Here is a 15,391-nt window from a genome sequence, read left to right on the forward strand (position 1 = left end):
TTTTTTTCGAAATAACTGAGAAAAACATTGGTTTTATGAACATTATAATTAGAAATTAGTATTTAAATAACCTTTGAAATTCATAAAAAATAATAGGTCTCAGGAAGATTAAAGTTAGAAATTAGTATTTAAAAAAAAATCAAATTTACTGGAAAAAACAATTGCCACATTTCCCAGCATTGAGCTATTTTGAGCCGTTTTTGGAGGGTTCGCTGTCCTGTTCTGCACTGCCTTGGTGGTAGTAGGGAGAGGGGTTGTACGGGGGGGAGGTCCTGAGGGTTGTGGCAGTGGGTGTTGTGTCCTTCATGGGTGTCGGGAAAAACTATAGGTTAAATGAACATTATAATTAGAATTAGCATTAAAAAAACATTGAAATTCACTGAAAAAAATAGGTTTCAGGCACGTTATAGATAGAAATTAGCATTTAATAAACCTTTGAAATTCACTGAAAAAACCATAGGTTTCAGGCACATTATAGTTAGAAATTAGAATTTAAAAAACCTTAGAAATTCACTGAAAAAAACATAGGTTTCAGGGACGTTATAGTTAGAAATTAGCATTTAAAAAACCTTAGAAATTCACTGAAAAAGCCATAGGTTTCAGGCACGTTATAGTTAGAAATTAGCATTTAAAAAAACCTTGGAAATTCACTGAGAAAACCATAGGTTTCAGGGACGTTATAGTTACTTGGACATTTGACTCATATAAAACCAGAGAAATTCACCCGTTATAGTTATTTAAGCTAACTATAACTTGTGCGCCCGTAATGCACTGGTGATGCCGTCACATATTACATCACTCATGACATCACTGATGACATCTCAAATTACATCACTGATGACATCACTGATGACATCATCCAGTGAATGTGTGTTTCTGTAAAGTTTAAATATTTTTCATATATATCTAATTTCTAACCATAACGTGCCTGAAACCTATGGTTTTTTAAGTGGATATCTATATATATATATATATATATATATATATATATATATATTTTATCTACTGGCGGTCGCCAGTAGATAGTTATAGTTAGGACCTATTTTCCATAGGAAATCCGCAACATTCTATTGGGAATATCTTTGGCGCCGATTGACGAATCTTCGCAAAATTTTCCAAACTTTTGGCCAGCTCCGCTCTGCTCCTACCCTGAAAGTGTCGCGGTGATTTGTCAAGTGGGGGCCGAGAAAAAAGGGGGGTCCCAAAACGCGTTTTCCCCATGCAATTTCCCATAGGATCTGTTGTCGCAGCTACAGCCCGAACCGCTGAACGGAATGACTCCAAATTTGGCAAAGAGGTAGTCCTCAGTTCGGACTCGTGCCTTTTGCATATATGGTGTGAATCCGTTCAGTAGTTCCTGAGAAAATTAGAGTTAAAAGTACATAAATATCTATGGCCGCGGAGGATCCGCGGACCGTACCTGCACCGTAAGCGCACCCTCCCCGAACCGGGCGCGCACCCTCCCGATCGCGCGCTGAATGCTAATTGGCTATCGAGTGTCTCTCTACATTCGAAACCAGGAACTGTTGGCGGCCATTTTCTGCCTCGGTAGAAGCAAGGCTGAAGAAGCAAGGGGAAAAAGTGTGTAAAACATATAAAGGGGGCAGAGTGGAAATACTCTGACCCTCTAGAGGTGCTGACCCCTTTGGGCCCCCCTTTTTTTTTTATTTTTTAAACAGCGAAATGCATGCACGGTGCGCGCATCCTATCGCGTTGGGTGCACGGATTCTCGCGTTGGGTGAGCAGTTCCTAATGCGTTGGGTGCGCGGATCCAAAAAACATGGAAAAAAATATATAAAATAACGTTTTGAACATATAGTTAAAAAGATATTTTGAAAAATATAAAAAAATATGTTTGAAAAACCCATTAAGTTCAAATAATATTTTTAAATTTTTAAAAGAATTAATTGAAAAAATAAGTTTAACAAATGGTGATAAAAAAGTATTTTAAAAAAATGTAATTAATGAAATTGACACACTAAATTTGAAAAATATAGAAATCCAATCAAAATCATTAAATATGATATCTTCAGAGATAAGTTATAGATAGGAATTAGCATTTAAAAAACCTTTGAAATTCACTGAAAAAACCATAGGTTTCATGTACGTTATAGTTAGGAATTGGCATTTAAAAAACCTTTGAAATTCACTGAAAAAACCATAGGTTTCAGGCACGTTATAGTTAGGAATTAGCATTTAAAAAACCTTAGAAATTCACTGAAAAAACCATAGGTTTCAGGGGCGTTATAGTTAGCTGCACATTTCCCTTGGACAAAACCCTAGAAATTCCCCTGTTATAGTTAGTTCAGCTAACTATAACTTGCGCCCCCGCAATGCACTGCTGATGACGTCACATATTACATCACTCATGACATGGTCAGTGACATCACTGATGACATCACTCATGACATCTCAAATTACATCTCTGATGACATCACTGATGACGTCAACCAAGTGATAAATTAGTGCATCTTCTCACACCCTAATATAACCTTTGATACACCGTCTCAAAATTTCAAACGGCCATTTTGACAACCATAGATACTCCAATACCAATAACTACACACCCACTCTATATACATGTCCACTCTTCACCTGTACAGTCACTCATACTTACAGTCACTCTGTGCATTTATACACCTATATAGACACTCACACACCGCCAATCATCCATTGAGGTACTGACACATCTAGTCAGTCATGCAAATACTTAATCACAGTCCAATTTACTCACCTATACAGTTAAACACACTCAAGTTCACTTACTCATAAAAATACTAACAAATTCTGTGTCTTCCTGCAGAAAAACAAACAGCACATGACACAGAAATCCTTGCACTATGGCACATACAACCACTCCCAAAATCGTACACTCTCACATATAGATAGTTATATACTCTTACACACATATACACTGCGTTTCACATATGTAGTTACTGACACATGTACAACTGAGATATACATTCAATCACTAACACACCCATACATACACTCACCCAACCATACAGTCCAGCACAGATGCACTCTTAAAACCATGCACCCACTGAATCACCCACTCACACATCTAGTCACAGAGTCACACACACCCTACCCACACAAACACTCAGGCACCCATACAGATACTCAGACAACCAATCAATAACCCACATAGACACTCATATTCACAAAACCATGCAGCCACTTATACACCAACACACAGACATTCACACAGTTTAGTCACTAGTCTGCAGTAAGATACATTTAATGACTCACTTATAGAATCAGTTACGCACTTAGAAAATCATCCATTCACATACTTGTACACCCACTTATTTTTCAACAGGCCTTTCTCTATATATATTAAACATATTAAAACTGTTCAGAAACACATACTCAATGGATGATGTCATCAGTGATGTCATCAGTGATGTCATTTGAGATGTCATCAGTGATGTCACTGACCATGTCATGAGTGATGTAATATGTGACGTCATCAGCAGTGCTTTGCGGGGGGGCGAGTTATAGTTAGGTGAACTAACTATAACAGGGGAATTTCTAGGGTTTTGTACGAGGGAAATGTCCAGCTAACTATAACGCCCCAGAAACCTATGGTTTTTTCAGTGTATTTTTAAGGTTTTTTAAATGCTAATTCCTAACTATAACGTCCCTGAAACCTATGGTTTTTTCAGTGAATATATATATATATATAGCTATCACAAGTCACGTTTTAACACAATTTCAAAAAATATTAGGCACATGCACTTTGTAAGGTTTTACACCAGACATAGCACTTTTCCAGGTAGTCAGAAGGCTTACATATACTTTGTTTACAGACCGAATTTGCGAATTTGCACAGTACTCATGGTATAGAATTTTAATATTCTAAATGTGATCTTAGCGCAGAAACATTATTTTTATCTTATTTTATGTATTTATACATGGTTGTGGACAAATCATGGTATTTGCAAATGTAAAGCATAAAGATTTAAAAATAAATTCATAATAAAAAATGACGCAGCCTGGTCCCCCTTTACTACCTATTCTGAAGAAGCCATAGGCAAAATATTCAGTGCCCTGAACCCTGCCAATCACTTCATCGATCCTCTCTCTGCAAACGCTGTCAAAGACTTAACTCCACTGCTTCTGCCTCTCTGGACCAAAATCATAAACAGCTCACTTCAACAAGGCTGCATCCCGGACACCCTCAAAGTTGGTCAGGTATCACCCATTCTAAAGAAGCCCACGGCCGACCCTATGGACCTAAACAACTATCGCCCTATTTCCAATATTCCTACCTTGGCCAAACTAGTTGAAAAATGTGTTCACCTCCACTGACAAGGCATATTGATCGCTTTGACCTCCTTAACAAACACCAATCAGGCTTCCGAGCAGGTCATAGCACTGAATCAGCCATGACACATATAATTGACGACGTGCTGCAAATCCTTGATCAAAATGGATCCTGCTTACTCATCCTGCTAGACCTCTCCTCAGCCTTTGATACAGTCAAACATGAGAACCTGATAGATCTCCTGAAACATAGAATGGGATTATCAGGGGCAGTGCTAAACTGGTTTACCTAATTTCTCCAAAATCGGACACAACAATTCAAGGTCAATAACTCCCTGTCCAAACCCGTCCCAGTAACTTTTGGAGTCCCGCAAGGGTCCTCACTATCCCCGACATTGTTTAATCTTTTCATGGAACCCCTCACCGAAATTCTACACGCGTTTAACGTGCAATATCACATGTACGCCGACGACACACAACTATACCTTAAGCTCAACATCTTAGAAGACATTAAGGTGCCGATTACGATCCGGTAAAAACCGGGTATGAACCATCGGTCGGAGCGTTTTCTCCGTCCGACTCGTATCCGGTCGTAAAACTTTACAAACATGGAATTACGATTCGCACGGAAACACCATTTCCGTACGAATCGTAAAAAACACCGACCGACGAAAATATACATACGAATGTGATCCGGGAATGCTGCGACTTGACGTCGGGACGCTTTCAGGCAGCGTTTCACGACCCAGGAAGTACGATTCGAACCGACAGCAGTCCGGACAGCAATATTTTCACGGCACCCAAAAAGTGCCAGAAAAGCGAAGTACGGCGCGAAACGACCAGAGTAGGTTGCCCGGTACGCGCCGTACCCCCCCCAGCCCCCGTATGTACGTGCCGACCCCCCCCAGCCCCCGTATGTACGCGCCGCCCCCCCCAGCCCCCGTATGTACGCGCCGACCCCCCCCAGCCCCCGTACGTTCGAGTCGTACCCCCACCCGTGTATGTACACCCGTGTTCGTGTCGTACCCCCCGTGTATGTACACCCGTGTACGTTCGAGTCATACCCCCGTGTATGTACACCCGTGTTCGTGTCGTACCCCCGTGTATGTACACCCGTGTACGTTCGAGTCATACCCCCCGTGTATGTACACCCATGTACATTCGAGTCGTACCCCACCCGTGTATGTACGGTGCGTACCCCCAGGTGGGGGTACGACTCGAACGTACACGGGTGTACATACACGGGGGTACGACACGTACACGGGTGTACATACACAGGTGGGGGTACAACTCGAACGTGCACGGGTGTACATACACGGGGGGTACGACTCGAACGTGCACGGGTGTACATACACGAGGGTACGACTCGAACGTACACGGGTGTACATACACGGGGGGTACGACACGTACACGGGTGTACATACACTGGTGGGGGTACGACTCGAACGTACAGGGGCTGGGGGGGTCGGCCCGTACATATGAGGGCTGGGGGGGAGTGTTGGGCGCGTATGCGGGCACATGTCTCCATGGTTGCTATGGGAGTTCGGTGCGGACGGTGTTTTTTTCCATACGGTTGTAACATCGGACGCACGGGATGGATCGTGATTCTGCGGTCGGACTTCACTTTTCACATTTGTACCGTAAATCGTCCGTGGACGTGTCGGACACATTTTCCGACCCGAGGACATGTGGGGAATAATTCCCAATGCGATTCATATGGACTTTTTCCCATGCAAATCGTAATTGGCAGTTTGTACGGCACTTGTACGATTCGTACGGTAAAAAGACCGGATACGAGTCGTACGGGGAATTCTTTTACCGGATCGTAATCGGCACCTAAATTGCTTAATACAACGCTTAGGAATACCCAGACTTGGCTGGCAGAAGAACATCTCAAATTGAATGCCCTGAAAACCGAATTCCTTCTAATAGCTCCACCCGCCCAAGTTCCCATTATGCAAGACTGGATTAAACATCTTACGGCATTCAACGTCCAACCTACCATCGTGGACTCCACAAAATCACTAGGAATAACTCTTGACAGTAACCTCAACATGCAAAAACACATCAGCAATGCTACAAAGGGAGCAAACTTCCAGATAAACACACTGAGGAAGCTGAAACCCTTCCTACCATTCAATGACTTCAAGCAGGCAGTACAAGCTCTAGTTATACCGAGAGTGGAGTATGGAAGTGTCTCTCTTTGTGGCCTACCCAAAAACTCAACGGCACCGTTAAGAGCTTCAATCAATGCTGCAGCAAGACTCATCACTGGTTCTAAAAGCAGTTCCCACATCTTCCCGGATCTACAATCCTTGAACTGGCTACCTCTCGAAGTCAGAATTCACCCGGCTATCTGGCACAGAAACTGACAATCTCTGGTGGGATCAGATCTTCAAGAAGTGCGGAAAACCTACTACTGAAACCGCAAAGATTCAACAAGAAGAAAACATATAACCAAACCTTCTCAGGGCTGGCGCCCAGAATCTGGAATGCTCTACCCCCAGAAACCAGACTTAACCCCTCCACTGCTTCTTTCAAAAAGGAAATAACATCGATTCTCATGGCCAAATTCACCTTAGTATGGTCTATAGAAATCTCAAGACCAATCGCATCTGCGCTACTAACCTTATGTTGATAAAGGACCATCTAAGCAACCTAGACATTATGGTGCCGATTCCGATCCTGGAAAAACCGGGTACGAACCGTCGGACGGAGCGTTTTCTCCGTCCGACTCGTACCCGGGAAAAACACCTTACAAACCCGCAAGAACGATTCGTACAGAAACACCATTTCCGTACGAATCGTAAAAAACACCGACCGGCAAAAAAACACATACAAATCGGATCCGGGACACCGCGTACGCGACATTCGCACGGAGTCAGGCAGCGTTTTACGGATCAGCAACTACGATTCGTACCCACAGCACTTCGCACGGCAAAATTTTTATGGGACCCAAAAAGTGCCAGAAAAGCTAAGTACGCCGCGATGCACGACGAAAAGGGGGCCCGGTACGCACTGTACCCCCATCCCTACACGTCCGCACTGTACCCCAGCATCCCCCCCAGGTACGCGCCGTACCCCCACCCCCCGTAGGGTAGGTACGGAGCGGACCCCCATCCCCGTATGTACGGGGTGTACCACCACCCCCCCGTATGTACGGAGCGTACCCCCGTATGTACGGGGCGTACACCCACCCCCCCATATGTACGGGGCATACCACCACCCCCCATATGTACGGGGCGTACCACCACCCCCGTATGTACGGGGCGTACCACCAACCCCCCGTATGTACGGTGCGTACCCCCCGTATGTACGGTGCGTACCCCCAGCGCTACGCGCTGGGGTACGCACAGTACATACGGGGGTGGTGGTACGCCCCGTACATACAGGGGGGTGGTGGTGCGCCTCATACATACGGGGGTGGTGGTACGTCCCATACATACGGGGGTGGGGGTACGCTCCGTACCTACCCTACGGGGGGCTGGGGGTATGGCGCGTACATGGGGGGGCTGGGGGTACAGCGCGTACTTGGGGGGGTGGGCTGGGGGGTTGTTCGGCGCATATGCGGGCACATGTTTGGACGTCTCCATGCTTGCCATGGGAGTTCGCTCCGGACAGTGTTTTTTACATACGTTTGTGCATTCGGACAGACGGGACGGATCGTACTTGCGCGCTCGGACTTCAGTTTCCCGATTCATACGTAAAAATGTCCGGGGACGTGTCGGACACTTTTTCCGACCCGAGGACGTGTCGGGGAATTTTCCCAATGCGATTCGTATGGATTTTTTTACATACGGATCGTACTTGCCAGTTTGTACGGGACTTGTACGATTCGTACGTAAAAAAAAATCCAGATACGATTCGTAAGGGGAATATTTTTAACGGATCGGAATCGGCACCTATATCTTCCCTCTGTCTTACACAACGGGATAGTTTCTGTGTCGTATCTTAATATTTTGCTTTTACAAGACATTATGTATATGTGCTTTGATTTACATTTATTTGCTGTATAAAGAACTTTACTAACTGTATAGCGCTCTGATATCCACACGGATCTTGTTCGCGCTCTATAAAACTTTCTAAATAAATAAAAATGTTTTAAATAATTGAAAACTATGACTTGCAAAAAGGTAAAATACAAGCAGAGTCTGTTTCCTGTGTTTATGACTGCAGGTAAATAGCACTGAGCACTTTAAGAAAAAATAACATAAAAAGTGGTAGCACAGCTGTGTGCGCGTCTTGTGATCAAGGCCCTCCAGGGCTGAAACGTGTGATGGCCGATAGCTGCTGAAAGAAAATAAAGGAATTTCGCACTTTAAACTGGTGTCCGTGCTCCTTTCTCAGCGTGGATGATTGCAAAGAGAGACCGGAGAAATACTGCATATATATATATATATATATATATATATATATATATATATATATATATATATATATTCATACAAACGCCCTTGAGCTTCCAGGACGCACACAACAGCTTGACTGCCTTTAAGCTTCAATTATCAGCTTGCCTTTACCATCTGGTATATTGATTGCGGCCTGACGCGTTTCGTGGCTGGAACGCCAATTCCTCAGAGGCCCATTGTCATTTGCGCAAAGAATCGGGCTCCTTTATATACAAGCCTTCAATTGGTTCACGACCCCCAGTGGGTCTTGCTAGTTGATTGCAAGTTCATGCAGCATGATGGGACATGTAGTTTAGTCCTTTGAGCAAAGTTCAATTCCTTAGTAGGTTTCCCTGCGCAATATAAATAAGACATCAATTAATTCCTTAGTTGGATCCAGCATCGTGTATATATATATGTATATATACATATATGTATATATATTTGTATATATATACTTCAACACTTGCTCCTTCCGCTCTCCTCGCCTCGGTAGCAGGATCGCACGTGCAGGCGGAGCACGCCAGACTTAAAGTTTCAATTAGCTTCAAAATCAAGCGATCACTCAGGGGGTAAATCCAGGTTGTTGCTTAATCCAGTAACTTGTTACGAGTGTCACACACTTTTGCTCACTCACTGGATGTGAGTAGCCCAGCAGAATACATATATTTCCTTCAAATTAGAAGCCGGACAGTAGTGATCTGAATTACATTGGTAAACATGGCATCCATTTTGAAGTACAAAGATACATATTGTCCTGGTGTCCATTACTGCAGTTATACATCGACATAGCATTTCTGTGCTGTATTTGGACACAACTACATGTAACTCAAAAGTACTTCCATACAGGTGTTTGATTATGGCATCCATCTTTTGCGGGATCTGTTCTCCTCATAGTGAGTTATTTGTCAACATAACCTATCTGTGCTACATATGAACACAATTAAAAATAACCAAAGTAATTCTATCTAGGTGTGTTGTTGGAGGTCACAATATACCTACTGTATGTTCTTTATGTACGTTTATGGCATCCATCTAGGGAATGTTTTACGCAAGGTCTGTTATCCTCATAGTGAGATACCAGAAATTGGAAAAAATCTGGTATATATACGACGTCCGTACTTCTGAAAAACGATTAGAGTTTGTGTAGGGACTCGGGTGGTACCTGAGCAGTATGGATGTGTATGTACAACAATTTTAATTCAAGGTGACATGTACCACAGGTTGTGTATTCTTCTCTCAGTTTCAAGTGACGGAATGCATACCTTACTTCATTAAAGGGTATGCGAGCCAAGGTGGCAAGGTTATGGTACACCTAGCAATATGTCATCGCCTACTCATAACACCTATTTTTCCTACTGTACCGCTGTTATGACAGAGAAAAGGACATTTCTGTGTATCCTGTGAAGACCTATCCAGCCATCTGCACGTTCACATATCATATACTAAATTGAGTGGTGTAAATCATGTGCTAAAAATTACAAAATAAAGAATTGTAACGTACATGTGATCAAATTAAGATTAAAAGGAAGAAGCATTGTCTCTTATCAGTGATTATTAGTGATATCTGAGGTCGTAAAGCATTTGTGAAAAAAGTAGAGCTATCCAGGGAAATTCACAGCTCTAATTAGCTGCCAACACTTCAACCAAGAAGTGCTGGCAGCCATCTTGGGACGTTTACCGAGTCGCAAAAAAGTGAAAATAAAGAAAAGGGGGCAGAGCAAGAATACCCAGACCCCCAAGCCATGGTCTTGGGACCCCCCTCTCAAAAAAACCTCCTGCGTTTGTGTTTAAAAAAGCCTCTAGGTGGGCCAAGTCCAGGGGGCATATGTAATAGCATGCGGGATGGGCCTCACACCCCTTGTAGCCTCAGGGACCAACACCTCCCTGGGGCAATGAATTTCACCCCTGCAGCCTTGATGAAAGCGCCCCCTCCTTGGGGTAATCAACCTAGAAATGCGGGGGACTGCATGTCCCCCCTGCAGCCCCGGGGACCCCCACCTCCCTGGGGCTTAAGTAAAATTAAATGCACGGGACCACCACCTCTCCGGGGCAAATTACAAGAAAGGAGGGGGCCCCCTCCTGGAGCCATACATGGCCCTGGAGACTGCCACCCTCCAGGGGCAGCTCTTGCTATGCCCCAGGGTGCCCACCCCCTGGGACTTAGTTGTTTGCTGTGGCTTGGCGGAAGCTTTACCGCTCCTGCCTAGCCATAGCAAACTGTGAACCGAGAGAGGGAGCTGTATGTTCAGCAGCTCCCTCTGTGTCAAAGCAATGTCGGCTCCTGAAAGAGGCAGGGCGCCGGCTGGGACTGCGGGGTCCTTGAGGCTCCCCAACGGTTCCCAACATTGCAAAGTGAGTGCCCTGGGTGGGTTCAGAGCACCCACACTAGAGGCCGGGCCCCAGGGGTTTGGGCTCCAGGCTGAAATTAGCCCAGGATGGGGGCTACGTGGGCTTTTAAAGAAAAGGCCAGGGGATTGTGTCCCAAGGGCTAAAATCAACTCAGGAGGGGAGCCGCTAAGCCCCCCTTCCAATAATTTATTTTCACTTAAGGGCTATATTAAAGTCTGAACCCTAGATGCTTTTTGTAAAAGGAAAAAAAATCTTTACAAACAATGTACAGTAGGTATATTTGCACGTGAGCACACACCAAACAGGACTTAAATACGCATACTCCAGACACGCAAAAACTCTAGTGTATATATACACATTATAACGATTCTGTAGATTCAAGCCGATAACCCATAGGGAACTAACTGTGCCTGCATAATTTAATGTAAACAGCTATTGTGGGCAACCTCACGTTTGCCATTCAAACGATTACAGAGCGGTGCTCGTTTATTTGCAGAACTGGGCCCCACATTCTGGATGACCGCTGAGGGAAGAAACAGGCTTCCTGCTTTGCTCAAATAGGACGCTCAAACAGTCATTCGACTTAAGTAGGCTCTAATCGAGCTCAGCTAGTGGTCTGTACCCGTATGCCCCAGTTAGAGTGCCTAGGAATATCTGGAAGGCGGCAAATAGCGATGTAACTAGAACATACAATTTATGAATAAATGAGGAAGTTCATATATGATATAAATAAAAAAGCATAAATATTGCTTTAGTACGTGACTGTAAAATGTGTTTGTAGGTGAGTTTTACCGAACGAAAATGACCATCCCTATATGCATAACAGGTCGCAGAATTAAAGTTATGCAGCATAACACCGCTGAATAAGTATTTCGTAAATGTGACCCTGCCCCCAAGCTCTGGCAGTTATAAAGCTATGTTGCTGTGTCTTCACCTCAGAGACCAGGGGTTGGGCAGCCCCCGTTGGGGGTTGAACAGCTAACAGCCCCATCTCTTTAGATGCTGAACTTGGCCCCTTTGCCCTCCCCCACCTCAGGTGGAGACCCCTTCACACTGCTGGGGTCTCTCCAGAGTAGAGAAGAGCATTGAGTGGGCTGTGCATCTCTGACATGGCTCCTTGAGATTCACAAAAGAGTGCAACAAGGAACATGTGTACAAACTTGTAGTAATGAAGAAGGATGCTTCGTAGTCCATGTAAGTATTAAGTAGGTTTATTCAGGATAAGTTGTTATGATGTAAAGTAGAGCCCCACCAGGAGCAGCCTTCCTGCCACTCAGCCCATCCACCAACTGGCACTCTCCACATCCAGGCATCCTCACATTCCATTACATCACCATGTACACCAACATTCCACAGCACATTCACTCTGGCTGAGCAGCAGGTATAACACATCTACTTTCTTTACACAGATGACAAAGGAGCCATTAAAAATAGTGCATACAAAGGATGACAATAAATCTATTAAATACAACACTATGACATCAGAACAAATGCAAGACAATAATCATGGTAGCAAAGTGCTGAGGCAAAAGCATGCAGATAAGAGATGGAAACATTTCATGAATGTGTGCAACAAATGATAAAATAAAGATAATAAAAAGGGATATACACACACCATCTCCCTTTTTAAACAAACCAAGGAAACGTACACACTACCACACCACAAAACACAAACTAAACCCAAATACCAAAAACAAGCTGGCTGGCCAGCCCAACAAGAATGTGGTACGAAGGATACCAACTGCAAGGCGCAGTAGGAAACATGCAAACAAGAGCAAAAAAAAAACACATAAAAAATTTGGAAAATCATTCCACACCAAACAACGGCATGAACGCTGCCCTCCACCCTTAACCGTAGTTAAGGTGGTACGTGTGGAACACAACGCCGCATGAAACATGTGGCATGAAAATTGCCCTACACCCAAACCCAAAGTTAGGATGGTACGTGTGGAAAAAATGCTCCACACAGAACATGTAAAAGTGTACAACTTTACGCCAACCAAGTAGTAGGAGAAAATTGTAATCACCAGTCAAAACACTCACACTTTAAAAATCTGGCTTCTTTTAAGCTCTTCACCCAAACCCGAAGTTAGAGTGGTACGTGTGGAAAGAGGCCCCACACGGAACATGTAAAAGTGCACAACTCTACACCCATTCAAATAGTAAGAGAAACAGCAATCACTAGGCAAAAACACTCTTCAAAATCTGGATTCCAATCAGCCCTTCAACCAAACCCGAAGTTAGAGTGGTACGTGTGGAAAGACGCTCCACACAGAACATGTAAAAGCGCACAATGCTACACCCAAAAAAAATAGAATTGAAAAACAGAATTCACTAGCAAAAAAAACTCATTCTACAAAATTTGGCTTCCTCTCAGCCCTTCACCCTAACCCGAAGTAAGGGCGGCAAGTGTGGAAGCATGGGTGGCATGCACCCCACACAACCATCCAAACTGGCCACACACATCTAACGTTACAGTCATTCAAAGTGACAAGGAAATTAGAACCAATGTAAGCAGTGGGTGGAACACACCCGACACAGTCATCCGGAGTGAGAATGAAATCAAAAATAATGCAAGCAATAGGTGAATAACACTGTCAAGATAATGTAGAAAAAAGGGGATCTACATACGTCACACAGTAATCTAAAGTGGCAAAACAACAACTTGAAAACATCAGAAATGATTCCCAAGCACAGGGATCATGCAGTTACACATACCAGTACACAACAAAGTAAAAGGAAACAGTACGTAATATTCTGGCCATTTGGTAAAATTTGAAAGAAAAAACATGACAGTGGCTGCGGACTAGCAAAGTGTGAAGAGATCAAACTTGCCTCATAAAGTCCCTGGTGAAGGTCGTTCATTCGAACCAGCACAACACCATAAATCCGAAGAGTTTTCAATCTTGAATGGGTGAATGTTGAAGGAACTCTTCACCACTGTAGAATACTTGCCAGAATCACAGAAATCCAGAATAAAAAAGAAATCTCCAACTTCTCACAAAGAATAATAAGGTACTTGTTCAAAGTCTGACACGCTTCCCAGATCTCAGACAGAGATCTTAGTCTGCCAGCAGCAATATTTCACTCAAACACCTCACTGTTAAAAAAAAACAAAGTCAGTACATACGTTTCAGCCACAGTACTCCACTGACAGGAAAAGGAGATTTCCACGGGTTTAATGCCCGAACTCTTGGCTGTGCAAAAATGTCACTTCGGAACACCTGTAGGGGCACACGAGCAGGCAGGCATTGAAGAATCACCACAGACTGAAGAGAGATATCTGAGACTCTCCGGCTCCAGCGTTACCGCAAACAAAATGGCAGCACGCTGTGTAACGTGCATCAAGTGGCTCCAAGCGCGTACGTGCGCCAACATTGCTGCACATGAATACTGATGAGGGGAAAGACTGGGTCGTGAAGAATTCCAGGAAGCTAGAGTTGAGACATCTCTGAAGAGGCTCCACGCAACTGAGTCCTGCGCTTCCAGCATGGAGCAGCTAATCAGGTGAGGGCACGCGAGCAGATTCAAACAGCGCTCTTTCAAACAAAAACTGCAACGCTGCAGCCAAACCGTCACCATGTAACTCACCGTTGTCAGCAAGAGACCAGTAAAACATGGCATTGATGCAGAGAAACAGCTGCCAAAGTTGCAATGGCGGTGCAAATCCAACTGTAAAGAGTAGTAGAACAGCCCCCTGTCTTTAGAGGCTGAACTTGGCCCCTTTGCCCTCCCCCACCTCAGCTGGAGACCCCTGCACACTGCTGGGGTCTCCCCAGGGCAGAGAAGAGTGCTGATTGTGCTGTGCATCTCCGAAAGGGCTCCTTGAGATGCACAAAAGAGCGCAACGAGGAACATGTGTGCAAACTCTTACACCACAACATATGCAGGGAGAAAAGACATTTAAGGAAATTAACCCCACCTTATAAAGAAAGCAGCAGAAAAGGCGAATACACACTGAAGTCTGAAAAAAAGAAACATTACCAAACCTTCCTTTTTCTCCATGGGACAAGAGGCATGGGAGAGAGTGAAGGTCGCTGGAGAGAATGGAGAAGGGCCAGGGGGAGGGTTTTGGTGCAGAGTAACACAGGTCCCTCTGAGTGTGCAGCTAGGCCATGAGGGAGAGTGAAGGTCCCAGGAGAGAATACAGATGGGTCAGGGGGAGGGTCTGGGTGTAGAGCGCTGCGTGCCTCAGGGAGTGTGCAGCTAGGCCATGGGGAGAGTGACGGTCACTGGAAAGAGTGCAGAAGGGCCAGGGGGAGGGTCTTGGTGTAGAGCACCACGGCTCCTGGGCGTGTGCAGCTCGCCCATGGGGAAGAGTGAAGGTCCCAGGAGAGAGTGCAGAAAGGTCAGGGAGAGGGTCTGGGTGTAGAGTGCTGCAG

Source organism: Triturus cristatus, chromosome 2_2, assembly GCF_964204655.1.
Source record: "Triturus cristatus chromosome 2_2, aTriCri1.1, whole genome shotgun sequence".
Taxonomy (NCBI): Eukaryota; Metazoa; Chordata; class Amphibia; order Caudata; family Salamandridae; genus Triturus; species Triturus cristatus.